At 37.9% G+C, this 14233-nt stretch overlaps 1 non-coding gene across 1 annotated transcript; it reads left to right on the forward strand.

Moving 5' to 3' along the window:
- Window positions 1–3262: 3262 nt before the first annotated feature.
- On the forward strand, window positions 3263–3369 carry LOC148844048 (small nucleolar RNA R71). Its single transcript, XR_016103964.1, has one exon. It is a non-coding gene; the product is annotated as a small nucleolar RNA R71 (small nucleolar RNA).
- The last annotated feature ends 10864 nt before the right edge of the window (window positions 3370–14233 follow it).

The following is a 14233-nucleotide window of genomic DNA, read 5'->3' on the forward strand; positions in this document are numbered from 1 at the left end:
AGTAGCCAGGTTTGCAGTACCCTTCATGTCTCTAATCTCAATGTCAAACTCTTGCAATAAAAGGATCCACCTGATCAGTCTTGGTTTTGAGTTTTGCTTGGTAAGCAAGTGCCTTAATGCCGAGTGATCTGTGTAGACAACAACATTGGATAATATCATGTATGAACGAAACTTGTCAAGTGCAAATATTACTGCTAGCAGCTCCTTTTCTGTGGTGGTGTAATTGAGTTGGGGTCCAGTCAAGGTTCTGCTAGCATAGTAAATTGGTTGAAAATGTTTGTTCATTCTTTGTCCTAAAACAGCTCCTATAGCAGAATCACTTGCATCACACATTAATTCAAATGGGAGGGTCCAATCTGGTGCTACCATGATAGGTGCATGGATCAATTTGTCTTTCAAGATGTTGAAAGCATGAAGGCATTCAGTTGAAAATTCAAAAGTCACTTCTTTTTGAAGCAAGGTAGATAATGGCTTGGCAATTTTTGAGAAATCCTTAATAAACCTCCTATAGAATCCGACATGTCCTAAGAAACTTCTTAAAGAACGAACAGATGTTGGGGGTGGCAATTTTTCAATTGCCTCCACCTTGGTCTTGTCGACTTCTATACCTTTTTGAGAGATCTTGTGTCCAAGCACTATGCCTTCTTGCACCATAAAATGGCATTTCTCCCAATTCAACACAAGATGTGTTTCTTTGCATCTAGTAAGCACATGTTCCAGATTATTCAAACATGCATCAAACGAAGAGCCAAAAATTGAAAAATCATCCATAAAGATCTCAATAAAATTTTCAACCATATCAGAAAATATAGACATCATACATCGCTGAAAGGTTGCTGGGGCATTGCATAACCCAAAGGGCATCATTCGGTATGCAAAGGTTCCATATGGGCAAGTAAAAGTGGTATTTTCTTGATCTTCTGGTGCAATTGGTATCTGGTTATACCCTGAATATCCATCCAAGAAACAATAATACTCATGCCCGGCTAGCCTCTCCAACATTTGGTCCATAAATGGGAGAGGGAAATGGTCCTTTCAGGTGGCTTCATTTAATTTTCTATAGTCAATACACACACACCATCCGGTGACAGTTCTAGTAGGGATGAGTTCATTTTTCTCATTTGGAACAACAGTCATACCCCCTTTCTTGGGCACAACTTGCACAGGGCTTACCCATGAACTATCAGAAATAGGATAAATGATCCCAACATCTAACAACTTAATTATTTCAGCCTTTACCACTTCTTTCATGTTGGGGTTCAGGCGCCTTTGGGGCTGAACGGAAGGCTTGCTGTCCTCTTCCATCAAAATTCTATGAGTGCAGATTGATGGATTAATGCCTTTGATATTTTCTACCTTCCAAGCTATAGCATTTTTGTGTTCCCACAGCACTCTTAATAATTTTTCTCTTTGTAAGGGATTCAGTGTTGCGGAAATTATCACGGGGAGATCTGATGGTTCCTCAAGGAAAGCATACTCTAAATGGGATGGTAATTGCTTAAGTTCAAGGGTGGGGGGTTCTTGGGGTGATGGCTTACCTGATGGTCCAGGCAATTTGCCTAAGTTCTCTAATTTAAGAAACCCCTTTCCCTTGATTTGAGGGTTATCATTCAGGTATGCTAACATGAGGTTTATTTCTTCATTTTCTCCTTCTTCAAGTTCTCCCTGCTGAAGGCAGAGTTCAAGAGGATCAGTTATTCTACTTACTTGGAAGCATTCATCAATTATCAATTCAATGACATCAATCATAAAACAAGAATCATCACTAGAGGGTGCATGTTTCATAGCATCGGACATTTTAAAAATTATCTCCTCATCTTGTATCCTAAGGCTGAGTTGTCCTTGTTGGACATCAATCATTGCTTTCCCGGTAGCCAGGAAAGGTCTCCCTAGGATAAGCGGGACCTCCACATCTTCTTGCATGTCTAACACAATGAAATCAACTGGAAAAATGAATTTGTCAACTTTAACTAACACATCTTCTATGATCCCCCTAGGATGTCTAATGGATCTATCAGCCAATTGTAATGCCACTCTAGTGGGTTGGGGTTCATTCAACCCCAATTTCTTGAAGATAGAATATGGCATTAAATTGATGCTAGCTCTCAAGTCACATAAAGCTTTTTCAATTTTTAAACTGCCAATGGTACAAGGAATAGTGAAACTCCCTGGATTTTTGAGTTTCTGAGGCATCTTGTTCAGAAGGATAGCAGAACATTCCTCATTTAAAGCAACTGTAGCCACATCTCCCAGTTTCCTTTTGTTTGCCAATAATTCCTTCAAAAACCTTGCATAGTGTGGCATCTGGGCTAAAGCATCAACAAAAGGAATATTAATATGTAAACTTTTAAATACTTCAAGAAACTTACCAAATTCCTTCTCCAATTTCTGTTGCTTCAGCTTGTTAGGGAATAGAACTTGTGGCTGCTGGTGCATCCCTTGTTGTGCTTCTGGTTGTTCCGTCTTCTGTTGTCCGGTCCCAAGGCTTGTTTCTGCCTTGGGTTCAGCCCAATTCTTCTTTTCTACCTCGGGCAACTCTTTTCCACTCTTTAAGGTAATAGCTTGCACCTGCTCTCGTGGATTCACTTCAGTGTTGCTTGGAAGAGTTCCCGGCAGTCTGGAAGAGATTAATTGTGCCAATTGCCCCACTTGGTTTTCCAGGTTTTTGATTGAGGCTTCCTGGTTCTGGAACCTGGTTTCTGCACCTGCTATAAATTTTGTCATCAGTTCCTCCAAATTGGACTTTGGTTTAGGCTGATGATAAGTCTAGTGGAACGGCTTGGAAGTATGCTGATTTGGCCAGGACAGGTTTGAATGTCTCCTCCATCCTAGATGAAAAGTATGGTGACTCTGGTAACCCTACTGTCTTGACGAATTGCTGACATAGTCAACTTGTTCAGTAGATGGCCTGAACTAATTGCCAACTTGGCAGTCAGTACTGATGTGGGCTCCCCCACACAATTCACAATTAAGAGGCTGCACATGCATGGCAGCTATCTGCATTTCATCTATTTTCTTACTGAGTGCTCCTATTTGTGCATATAGTGCCATATAAGTATCAACATTATGCAAGCCTTGCTGCTTCCTAGTTTGAGTTCTTTCAGAATGCCATTGATAGTTGTTGGCTGTCATTTCCTCAATAAGTGCATGGGCAACCTTAGGAGTTTTATTATTTATGGACCCTCCGGCTACAACATCTAATATGGTCTTATTTGAGTCGGTAAGACCATTATAGAAAGTCTGCACTTGCAACCAAATGGGGAGGCCATAGTGAGGAACTCTCCTTAACAGCTCTTTGTATCGTTCCCATGACTCGTATAAAGATTCCCCCTCTTGCTGGAAAAAAGTAGTGATGTCGTTCCTCATTTTAGCAGTTTTAGAAGGGGGAAAATATTTAGAGAGAAAATGGCTGGCCATTTCATCCCACGTAGCTATTGATCCTGCCGGTAATGAATTCAGCCATGCTTTGGTTTTATTCTTCAAAGAAAATGGGAATAACCTCAACCTAATGGCATCATCACTTACCCCATTGTGTTTGAAAGTGTCACAAATTTCTAAAAAGTTAGAAATGTGTGCATTGGGATCTTCGTGGGCCCAGAATTGCACCGTGTTTTGAATCATTTGTATGATGGCAGGTTTGATCTCAAAGTTGTTAGCAGCAATATTGGGCCTGATAATGCTGGAGGCAGCTCCAGTGAGAGTGGGTTTGGCATAGTCCATCATAGTCCTCTGCTTAGCCATTTCTTGAGTTTCTTGAGCTTCTTGTGCTTCTTGTCTGACTTGCCTAGCAGCTCTCAAATGGACACAGAGAGTCCGTTCAATCTCTGGGTCGTAAAGGATCTCTTCCAGTTCAGGTCTGGTTGTCATAAACTGTTAAGGTCAAAGCAATAAAAAGGCCACTATTCACAAAAGAAAATAAATAACTAATCCTATCACAACTGAAAATGTAAAGTGAATTATTGGAATACAAAACCCTACATCCTATCATGAATAAATGAAGCCGGTTATACTAAAAGCAGATTTAAACCAACATCTTATTCAAGGTTCCTTTATCTACATCCATCGATTGCAACATCTGAATTCAGATCCAATTTAGTTGAGTTCAGATCTGCAAGTATTTGGTATTGATAGTCCAGAGAAATTAACAAATAATAATTCAGATCTAAGTTGTATATCTCATACACACTCATTGGTATACACTGCAATATACATCCATTAAGGTTGGAATCAAATTTGTGATGCGTTAGGGTTGATATCAGATCTAATCTGAAAAATATATTAAGAGGACCTAAAATAAACTAAAACCCGTCCTGTGTTAGGCTTGGTTTAAGGATTTTAAGCTCTACAATTGAAGCCTAAACCTGTATAGCTTATGCATATCAAACACTTGCTAAGACCTAAAAATCGGGTATGCAATGTTTGGTATTGTTAATTGCTGCAATTCAGATCTGATGTTAGCAGTTTTACAGAACAAAACTCAGTCCAAAGATATTTCAGATAAGATCTCATATCAAACCACCTGCACTTCATATTTGTAACTTTATTAGAAAACAGAGTTGGCCAACAAAAACTTTAAATTTAGAAATGGACATCCAAGCCTGAGTGTGGCTCATGTTCAGGGATTGCAGAAACCTGAAATCAGGTCTGCAATGTTTATACTATAAGTAGCCTGGATTCAGATCTGAATGCCAGTATATTACAATCTAAAATATGAAGCTCTTTTTGGACCTTCCAGGCCTTACAAACATCAGTCATAATCTAATCCAAACATCAATTCAGATCGGGTGCAAGAGATTTAAAAGATAATAAAACATCAAGTTCAAGGAAATTTCAGATCATGTACTCATACTGCCTCATATTCTCATGCATTTCAGATCTGATTTTTACCATTCATGGCTTATATTTTCATCAATGAGGCAAGTCTGATGCATCAAATTGTGAATTGGGTGCTGTTACTACCCGAATTCACATCAGAATAGAGTGGGTTCAAGTCTGAGTTCAGATGAACTCAGATCTGAACCCAAATGCATTCAGACCTGCAACCAGCTGAGCTCAGATCTGCGCTCAAATATGAGGTTCAGATCTGAAGGCTCACATGTCATTCTTTCAAATATTTTTCATTCCTTGCTACCCTTTGATCCTTGAAGCAAATCTGATATCTCACATTGTGAATGGGGTGCCAAATTCACATCAGAATTGAGTAGGTTCAGGTCTGAGTTTAGATGAACTCAGATCTGAACCTAGCAGATTTGCAACTAACTGAACTCAGATCTGACCCCAAGTCTGAGTTCACATCAAATTTCTTTCATTCTTTGCTACATTTTCAGCCATGAGACAAGTCTGATGTATCAAAATATTAGTCATAATTGAGTAGGTTCAGGTCTGAGTTCAGATGAACTCAGATCTGAACCTAGCAGAATGCAGACTTGCAATCGACTGAACTCATATCTGAATTTCAGATTTGAGTTTCAGGTTTGAAAGTTAGATTTGAGTTTCAGATCTGAAAGTCATATTTGAAGTTCAGATCTGAAAGCTCTCATGCTATTCTTTCATTGTTTTTTTTTTTCTTTTCTTTTTCTATATTTTTTTTCTTTTTTTTTTAGAAAGGAAGAAAGCTAAAACAAAATACAGCAATGCAACCAAAATCTTTTTGGATGAGTGTAGCTCTGATTGCTGAATGCAATTCAGATCTGAACTCATTTTGAGATTTATAAATTTTTTTCTTTTTGGAGGTAATAGAATCACAAATAAGAGAAATCAGATCTACTTCAGCTACACTAAAACTAAAACAAAGGATGGAACAATCAAATATCAATAGAAGAACCATGGCTCCATCAATGCAGCCCTTGCATTCAAGGCTGAAATGTAAGATGAAAATTTGAAAATCAGCCATGAATGCAATGCTAAAAACCAGATTAAGAATGATCAATCGTTCCTAATATTGCTTCTATAAATCCCCGGCAACGGCACAAAAACTTGATGTGTGGCTCATTGTGACACTAGCAAGTGCACTAGCCGTTCAAGTAATAAAGTAGTGAGTGAAGTATCATTCCCATGAGGATTTAGGAAACAAGTATCAATACTAAACTGAGTACTTCTTATCTGATTAACAAATAAATCAAAACTTTAATGAAAGCTAAAAATCCTAAATTAAAATCTATCTAAATCATTGGTCCAATTGCCTTCAAATCAGTTTAGAAGAGTAAGCAATAAATGTCAATCTCAGAATTCAGCAATCTATCAATTTGGATCATTCGAATAAATCATGATTGAGCCTTGGTTTGGTCAGACCCCAAGCTCATGAACAGCCTCTTTCAAGTGCATGTTCAATCTATGCATGAGTGATGATCCCCATAGCTCTATCAAGGATCTAATCCTCATGCATGCATTTCTACAAACACATACAAGGTATCAATTCAAAGCTGAATTGATCACCAACTAAATTGCGCGCACAATTCAGTTCTTGAATAGTAGATCTGAATTCCTAGATTCTCTCTCAAGCACTCTAGGAATTCCAAGCTTTAGATCCATTCGGTCAATCTGAAAATTGCATATCTGAATTCTCTTTCAAGCAATTCAGATCTTGCAATCTCAGATATGAGAATTCAGATCTGAGTTTTGAAGGTTAGTTGGCCGAATTAATCTACAATAACACCCTTATTCAAGAAACTTCAAGTACAATTCATGACCATCCGAATGAATAAAAAAAAATTAGATTGCTGAACTGAAATTTTACAAGCTGAAATACATCAAGGAAGAATGGAAGAAGGAGAAAGAAGAAAGAAAATATAACAAAGAAACATAATTCAAATTAAAGGAGAATGAAACTACAATTGAATTATTACAAAGGATCTTTGAATCACAAACCCCCAATTTCGAATTCACCTTCTCTTCTAGCTTGCTTGTCTTGAACTTCCTTCAGCCCTTCTTCTTCTTCTTCCTTGCGCCTAGCCTTATTCTCTTCTCTTCTCTCAAGGTGGCCGAACATGTAAGAGTGGGAGAGCCTTCCTCTCAAGCAATTGAACTCCCCTCCCCCCTCCTAGAGCCCTTCTTATATAGTTTTTCAAGGGGGCTCTTGCCCCTTCTTGAAGCCTCTAGAATGGGGTGTATTACACCCCTTTCTTGAACTTTTTAGAGCTCTCTTGAAAGCCTCCTAAGGGCTGCTATTTGGGCTGCACTTAGGCTCTCTCTTAGCACATGATAGCTATACTTTGAGCTGATCTTTTGGGCTGAGAATGGGCCTTCCTTGCTGGGCCAAATTCTACTCTTAACTAGGCTTTCTTTTCTTGGGTTTTCTCAAGGAATCCACTTGTTCTTCTTGGGCCGAAGTGCTCTCTCTTGCTTCCACAACCGGGCTGGGCTGAATTTGGTCTTTTTGAACCATCTTTTCTTGCATTTTTCCTTCATTTTCTTGGATTAATTACCCCTGAAACTTATTCTTAGCATTAAGCTAAATTAAGGCAAAAATTAATAAAACCGACATAAAAATCCATGCTAAAGTCCTCAAAAATTATAGATAAATTGTAGGTTCATCAGGTCTTGTCAGATAGAAGCTTCCTGAAAGCACCGCATCGCTTAGTCGTGAGCTATCCTGTAGCGAGCTATCCTGTCGTGAGCTACTTTGTAGCGAGATCCTTGGGGTACTTCGAGGTGACCCCTCTCAAGGTTGCCTTTGGGGCAGTTTTTCTACCTAAGTGTTGGAGTGAGCTAGTTACCCTAGTTTGTGAGCTGGAATAGACCTGTCTTGGAGTATTCCCTTTCAGTAGCTCAGGGGACTTCGAGCTCGCGTAGTAACGAGTTGCCCTTATAGCGAGCTATGGTGTAGCGAACTGCCCTGTGGGCTGGTTACTTAGTTGTGGTCAGGCTGTAGTGCTGAGCTGTTGCTCGTGCTAAGTCATGTCCACGTGTCATCGTCTCAAGGGGTCGGGTCAAATCACCCTCCATCAGACGGCAAGCTGCATTTGTGGAACCTCAATACTGAAACACCACTCGCCACTTCATTAGCCACACCAAAGGTGTTCTCTCTGTGGCATTCTTGATTGATAATCGTCAAATCAGAGAAAGGGAGAGCGTTTAAGAACAAGGAAAGTGTTTGAGAGCATACAGGATGAAATAGATTATTTTATCCTTAGGTTCTGATTAGATTCAGGGAGAGCATCTAAGAGCAAAATGGAAGATTGGAGAAAGAGAGGAAGATGGTGGGTAATAGCCTAGGGGAGCTTGATACAAGATGAGATGAATCAAACACCTTCATTTTTCGCCATTGTTGATTGATTGGCAATCTTACCAAATGTTAAAGAGTAGAACGATGAACGAGAGTACTTTTACATTGATTTTTTTGATGTATTTGTTACATTGATTATTGATGTAAAAGTATATCAAAAAAGAGTTCTACATCGGTGTTTGTTCTTGTTTTACACTCCATCCAAACAGTTGTAAAACCGGATCAGACTATAATATTACACCGATCTGACATTTACACCGCAAACAAACGTTGCCATAATGCTTTTGTTTTTTTAATCTTTTTTTTTCATTTTTAATTTAATTATGACATCAAGAGTTAACACATGATTTAAAATGTTGAATTATTGACTTGCCACCATGAAAATAATTTTTATTTTTAATTTTTTTAAATTTATATTTTATTCCAACATCAATAAGAATAAGTATTATTTTTCACACTTATTTTTGTTTAGTATGATTAATATAAAGCATTAGAGATATGCCCAATTGTTAGCACTTGATTTTTGCTCGGTTCATCACCTGAGCCTCCAATTCACCCCAAACACCCGATTAGACCCCTCCTACCTTTCTAAAACACCAAAAAACCCAAAAAACCCAAGTTTCACCCCCAGAGCCCTCAGATCCACTGTTAAACATGTCCGATACCAATCTGATGGCCCCAATCGACCCCTACTTACACCTGAACCGTTAGACCAGAAACTATCACCAGACCTAGGACCTATGAAAACACTTACCCATAAAATTTCTATTCAATATTACCCCATTTACTCCCTCATCAAATGAAAATTCCATTTCGACTTCTCTCGTTAGCCTAAACACTAAGAACCCAGATTACCTTAATTTTGACACATCCGTACCAATCAAACCACACCATTAGACTCCAGACACACCGGAACACCTGCCCATGAATTTTCAACCCCAGATTCTCCCATTTGCCCTTCCATCAAAACCAAGATTCTGCTCCAAAGCATCCCATGGACCCAAATTCCAACAATCTCGACCCTCTAAGATTGATCAGACCTCATCATTAGATCCTAGACACCCTAAATACCAACCTATGAAGTTTCACCCAAAATTACCTCCATTTACCCTTTATCGAGCATAGATTCCATTCTGAGGCTCTAGATTTATCGAATGAAGCCTGATCTAGATCTACCTAATCAGGGCCCAGTTGGGCCAATCTGACCCCACTAATCAACCCATATGGGCCCCACCTGTTGGACACGGGAGAGGGGTGCCTAACTCCTCCTCTTCCATTTGAGCTTAATCCGGACTCGAGTCTAACCTAGACTGGTGTGTGCCTTGGGCTGCAGGAGTCACTTGGACCAAAACAATTTTGAACAATTTTGATACCATCTTCAGTTCCTAAACTGATGGGTGGCGATTCCATTTCCAGCCTAAGTGACAAATGAGTCGGTTTTTCGGATGCCAACTCCAATGGGATGTCTTGAACCTTAGGTGGGGCCCACATGGGGCCCGTTTGGCTTGGGTTGATATTTTATACTTATATATGCTTTTATTTTATTCCTTATCTTTATGATAATAATTGCTCATGTTATAATGCTTAGTTGATAATTGCTTGCTATTTACTTGATGTTTTATTTCCATTATTGCATGTTTGATTCACTCACTCCCTTGCACACATCGTTTGCATTAGTTCTAGCATCCTATGCCCCATTAGGAGAGGGGCTAGTAAGTGGTCAAGACGCGATGGACTCTGCTCCCCGTGGTCGCACCCAAAGGCCCCAAACCAGCCATCAACCTGAGAAGCCCGATTGTACAGCGGGTGGAGGTATAAAGGCTGACTAAGTTGTTGGAGCTGTGTGTCTAGAAACAAACCGGGTAAACCCATGCGTATCACTTAATCTTAATTCTTAGTTTAGAAAGGAGTAGGAGAAATTACCCTAGTTTCTAAAATAGGACACGTGTGTTGTGCACCTTAGCATAAAACAAAAGAGAAGAAAAGAAAAGAGAAAACTAAAAAAAATAAAAAATGACAAAAAGAGAAAAAGTGAGAAAAAACAAAAAAAAAGAGAGAGAAAAGGAAAAAGGGAAAAAGTATCATGAAAAAAATATAAAGCAAAAAAAATTGAAAAGAAATAACAAAAATGATTAAAAATAAAATAAATAAAAATTTTAAAAAAATAATAAAAAAAGTAGGATGGGAAGATCCATCGTCATGATCTATTTTTTTTAAGAGTCCAATACAATCAGCCAAAGTGATAGGATCTCTGCTTTTCCTTAGATGTTGATTTAAGTTGGAAGTATTTTTTTTTTTTATTTCCTTTAATTCAATCTGAACCACCATTGATATTCAGATTCACACCTGCCTGTTGATTGGCTCTGCATCATGTCTTTAAAGCCCAAGGTTGATTCAAAGTTAGCGTTTCAGTTCGTGGTCAAGGGTAGCGCTTTGTGTTCATGTATTTACCTTAGATTTGGGTTATGATATGATACAGAAGTTGGAGCTGTCAAAGGGTAAGTAGAGAGTTGGAAATGCAGTTTTAGGCTTTGGATTGAGTCTTTCTTCCTATGGTCTACAGGGCACCGTCTAATTTGAATAATTGATTCCTAAGAGATCAGCTTTGGTCCTTATCTTCTCAGTCCAGCATTAATTTGCATAGTAGAAATTCCCACTTCCCTGGCCCATTTCAGCTCTTGGAGACAGGAAGTGATCCTAGGTATGTACAGAATTACTGACATGGGGTTTTCATTGGGATCCGGGGTTCAAGGATTGAAATTCTATTCCCTAGTAAGAATCCAGCCCAGATGTATGGGTTGTGGGATTGATTGCGGGGAGCACTTTGGTGGTTAGCTTAATTTAACATTATAGGGTAGTAGTTGTTTTAATCCATAGAGACGTGGATTCCCTTGAATGTAGGTGCCACACCGCATTTCTTCACTCTTTAACCAAACCATAAGAAGGTTCGTGGCTATGTGCAATTTGCCAAACTCAAAAATAATAATAATAAAAATAAAAACAAAAAATATATATATATAAAGAAAAGAAGCTCAAAAAAAAAAAAAAAAGAGAACAAAAAAAGTAGAATGATATGACACTGAAATTACCATTCAAAAATTAGTTTTAGTTGTGTAGATGACTGTTAAATTCATATCAGCAGCAGAAAATCTTTCTGCACAGTGAGCTTTCAGATGGCTAGTTAATCCATGAAAGGGATCTCCTTGGTGCGTTTCCCACGTCAGTTTACTTCCAATAGCTAGTTTGGACCTGATTTCCAATCTAGAGTGGCCCTTACTAAATCTCCATGGTATCTTTGGACCCCTACAGTGGTGCTCTTGTTGGTTGTTGCTAATTCTTAATTGTTGAGCCATCAAAGAGGTAAACCTCCACCTCGAATGGGAAGTTTGACTTGTTGATTGAGCTGTATGCATCTTTTCTTGATTTAAATAAGTTACTGTTATTCAATCTCAGATCTAATTCTTTTGTTTGATGACCCAAGACAAGTTTTTCTTCCAATGCTAAGGCTGTTTCCCATTTTGTCCAAGGAATTAGATTTTTTTTCCCATGCTTGACTCTAAATTTAGATGTGGGAATAGCCCCACCCGTAGGTTGGAGTAGTCTAATGCAAATTTCCATTGTTAGCAGCCTTGGATAATGCAGTAAACACACCCCTATCTGAACTGATTTCTCTGTGTGTTCATTTAGTTGTAACTGTCATCTTCACTAGCATCTTATGGGCCAATTCTGGTGCTCTATTAGAAATAAATGTCTCTTCTCCCATGAAAGAAGATAAAGACCAAACTGAGGATCATGGTTTATCTTACCTTTTTGCTTTCTTGTACATACATGCTCAGAAAAAGAAAATAAAAGGTGACACAGTAGCTGCATGATGACCTGAAAATTTGGCTTAGAAGATTGAATAATGGTGTTGAAGAGTACAAACATCTGTTGTACTATCCACGTGAGTTTCCTTTTGATGGCTTCATCCTCTTTTTGTCCTAATATGGGTTTTAGAATGTTGTATAAAACTTTTGAATGAATTTCAGTCATTGGCATACAATTTGTGTCTTGTGTAAATAACAGATGTTTTGCCGCGATTATGGCTAAAGGCGGTAGAGGATTCGTGTTTGCCCACAAATTCCTTTCTTTTATGTGAACTCCATGCATTTTGAGAATGATGGCTGGTCTTTGAAAAAAAAAGCAATAATTAGCAAATTTAATCAGTAAATAATGAATGCAAGCTGGACCATTGTTGGGCTAAAATGGGCAGTTAGATTAAACTTGCTATCAATTTCTTTGATTAAACCGGGTTCGTTTGAGGCCACATGTCATGCCTTTAAAAAGGTTCTTGTGGACAAAAGAAATGAACGCCGATTAAGCATCAAGTAAGGTAGACCACTATCATGTTTATGTCAGTAGCTTTGTGGTTGATAAATCTTTGTTGGTCGAAATAAAGTGTTGAGTCAGTTTGTCTGATGTATGACTTTGTGCATTTTGAATAATGTCGTCTCTACATGTGTTGTCCTTTAGTTTTCCAATGAAATTATTATACACTCTCTAGGCCAGCTAAGCTTAAAATGTTTCCATTGAGTAATAGATGATTGTATTAGGATTTAAGTCCTATTGAACCTGATCAGAGTGTACCTTCATTAGACACGAGACATCAACTAGGTCTACACAAGGCCTAACCTTTCTCCATATGCTTTGGGTGTTAAGTTGCTCTTAGAATTAAGACTTGAACCAAGCAGGGAGTCCAATTCAGTTGCAGAGAAGCAGCCTTGTTTTTTTTAGAGCACGGTAGTCGTTTTCCCGAGAGCCTCATCTCAAGTTGAGCTTACTCCTGAATTGTTGTTTGCTTAAGCATTAAGGTCGGATGAACTAGGCGAGCCTGAATGTTGGTTTTAGGGCTAAAAAATGAATGGACTTCGAAATCTGATTTTCGATAGGCACCTGACTTTGTCATCCAGCTTCACGTATGACAACAAAAATGATAAAAAAGTAATAAAACAAATAAAGGAGCTAATGCCTTTATGGTTTGTTTTACAAAATGAAACCCAGGGTTAGACCTGGAATTCCATCTACAATACATTGCAATGAGTTTGCAATTTTTAATTACCGGTTCTATAATAAGACTTGGGCCCTGATCTAGCAACTGTTGGCCGAGTGTGATGACATCAAACTTTGAAATTGCGCTTGCAAATTCAAAGTAATAAAATTCCAATAAAAAAAAATCCAAAATCTGAAGAAAATGCAGAAAAAAAAGAAGAAAAATCCAAAATAAAAAAATAATTATAATAATACAAAAAAGGGGGAAATCCAAAATCTAAAAAAAATGCAAAAAGCAAAGAAATCTAAAATCTAAAAAAGAAAAAAAACAAAAAAAAAACAAAAAAAGAGGGTGAGGATGATCTAAATTTCTTAGAGTTTATTTTAATTAACTGAATTTTAGGAAATGTAATAAATGTGTTACCAAACAACAAAAAAAATATGAAAAAAATGATAAAAAACCAAATCATCAAAAAAAAAGAAGAAGAAGATGAATGCAAAGGTGAAATAAGAAAGTAAAACCAAGAAAAATACAAAAAAAAGGGAAAATAGAAAAGTAAGAAAACAAAAAGAGAAGAAAAAAACAATTAATTAAAAAAATAAAAAAAATGAGAAAAAGAAAAAAGAAAAGAAAAGAGAAAGAGAAAAAAGAGAAAGGAAGGAAAGATGCTCAGGGTAGGGTATGGAAGAATAAGCAAAATATGAGGTACTAGTGCACAATGATCTAATCGATGTCCTTTTTCAGAAGAGGTTATTCTCGAAGATTTAGAATTCAAAAGCATTATGGTCCAGCCTGGATTCTTTACCACGTCTAAAGTCTCTTTTAAAGTCGTTTACATATTTTAAGTGGCAATCCTACCAAGCCCAAAGCAACAATGCCAATTTCGATACTAGGGCACCTTCATTGGTTTAAATGTAACTTCTGGAGTAGACAATACTCTCTACCCTACTACATTCATCTAGAGCATCTTTTTGTCATTG

Source organism: Nelumbo lutea, chromosome 8 (genome assembly GCF_056320005.1).
Source record: "Nelumbo lutea isolate HS-2025 chromosome 8, American lotus-T2T, whole genome shotgun sequence".
Lineage (NCBI taxonomy): Eukaryota > Viridiplantae > Streptophyta > Magnoliopsida > Proteales > Nelumbonaceae > Nelumbo > Nelumbo lutea.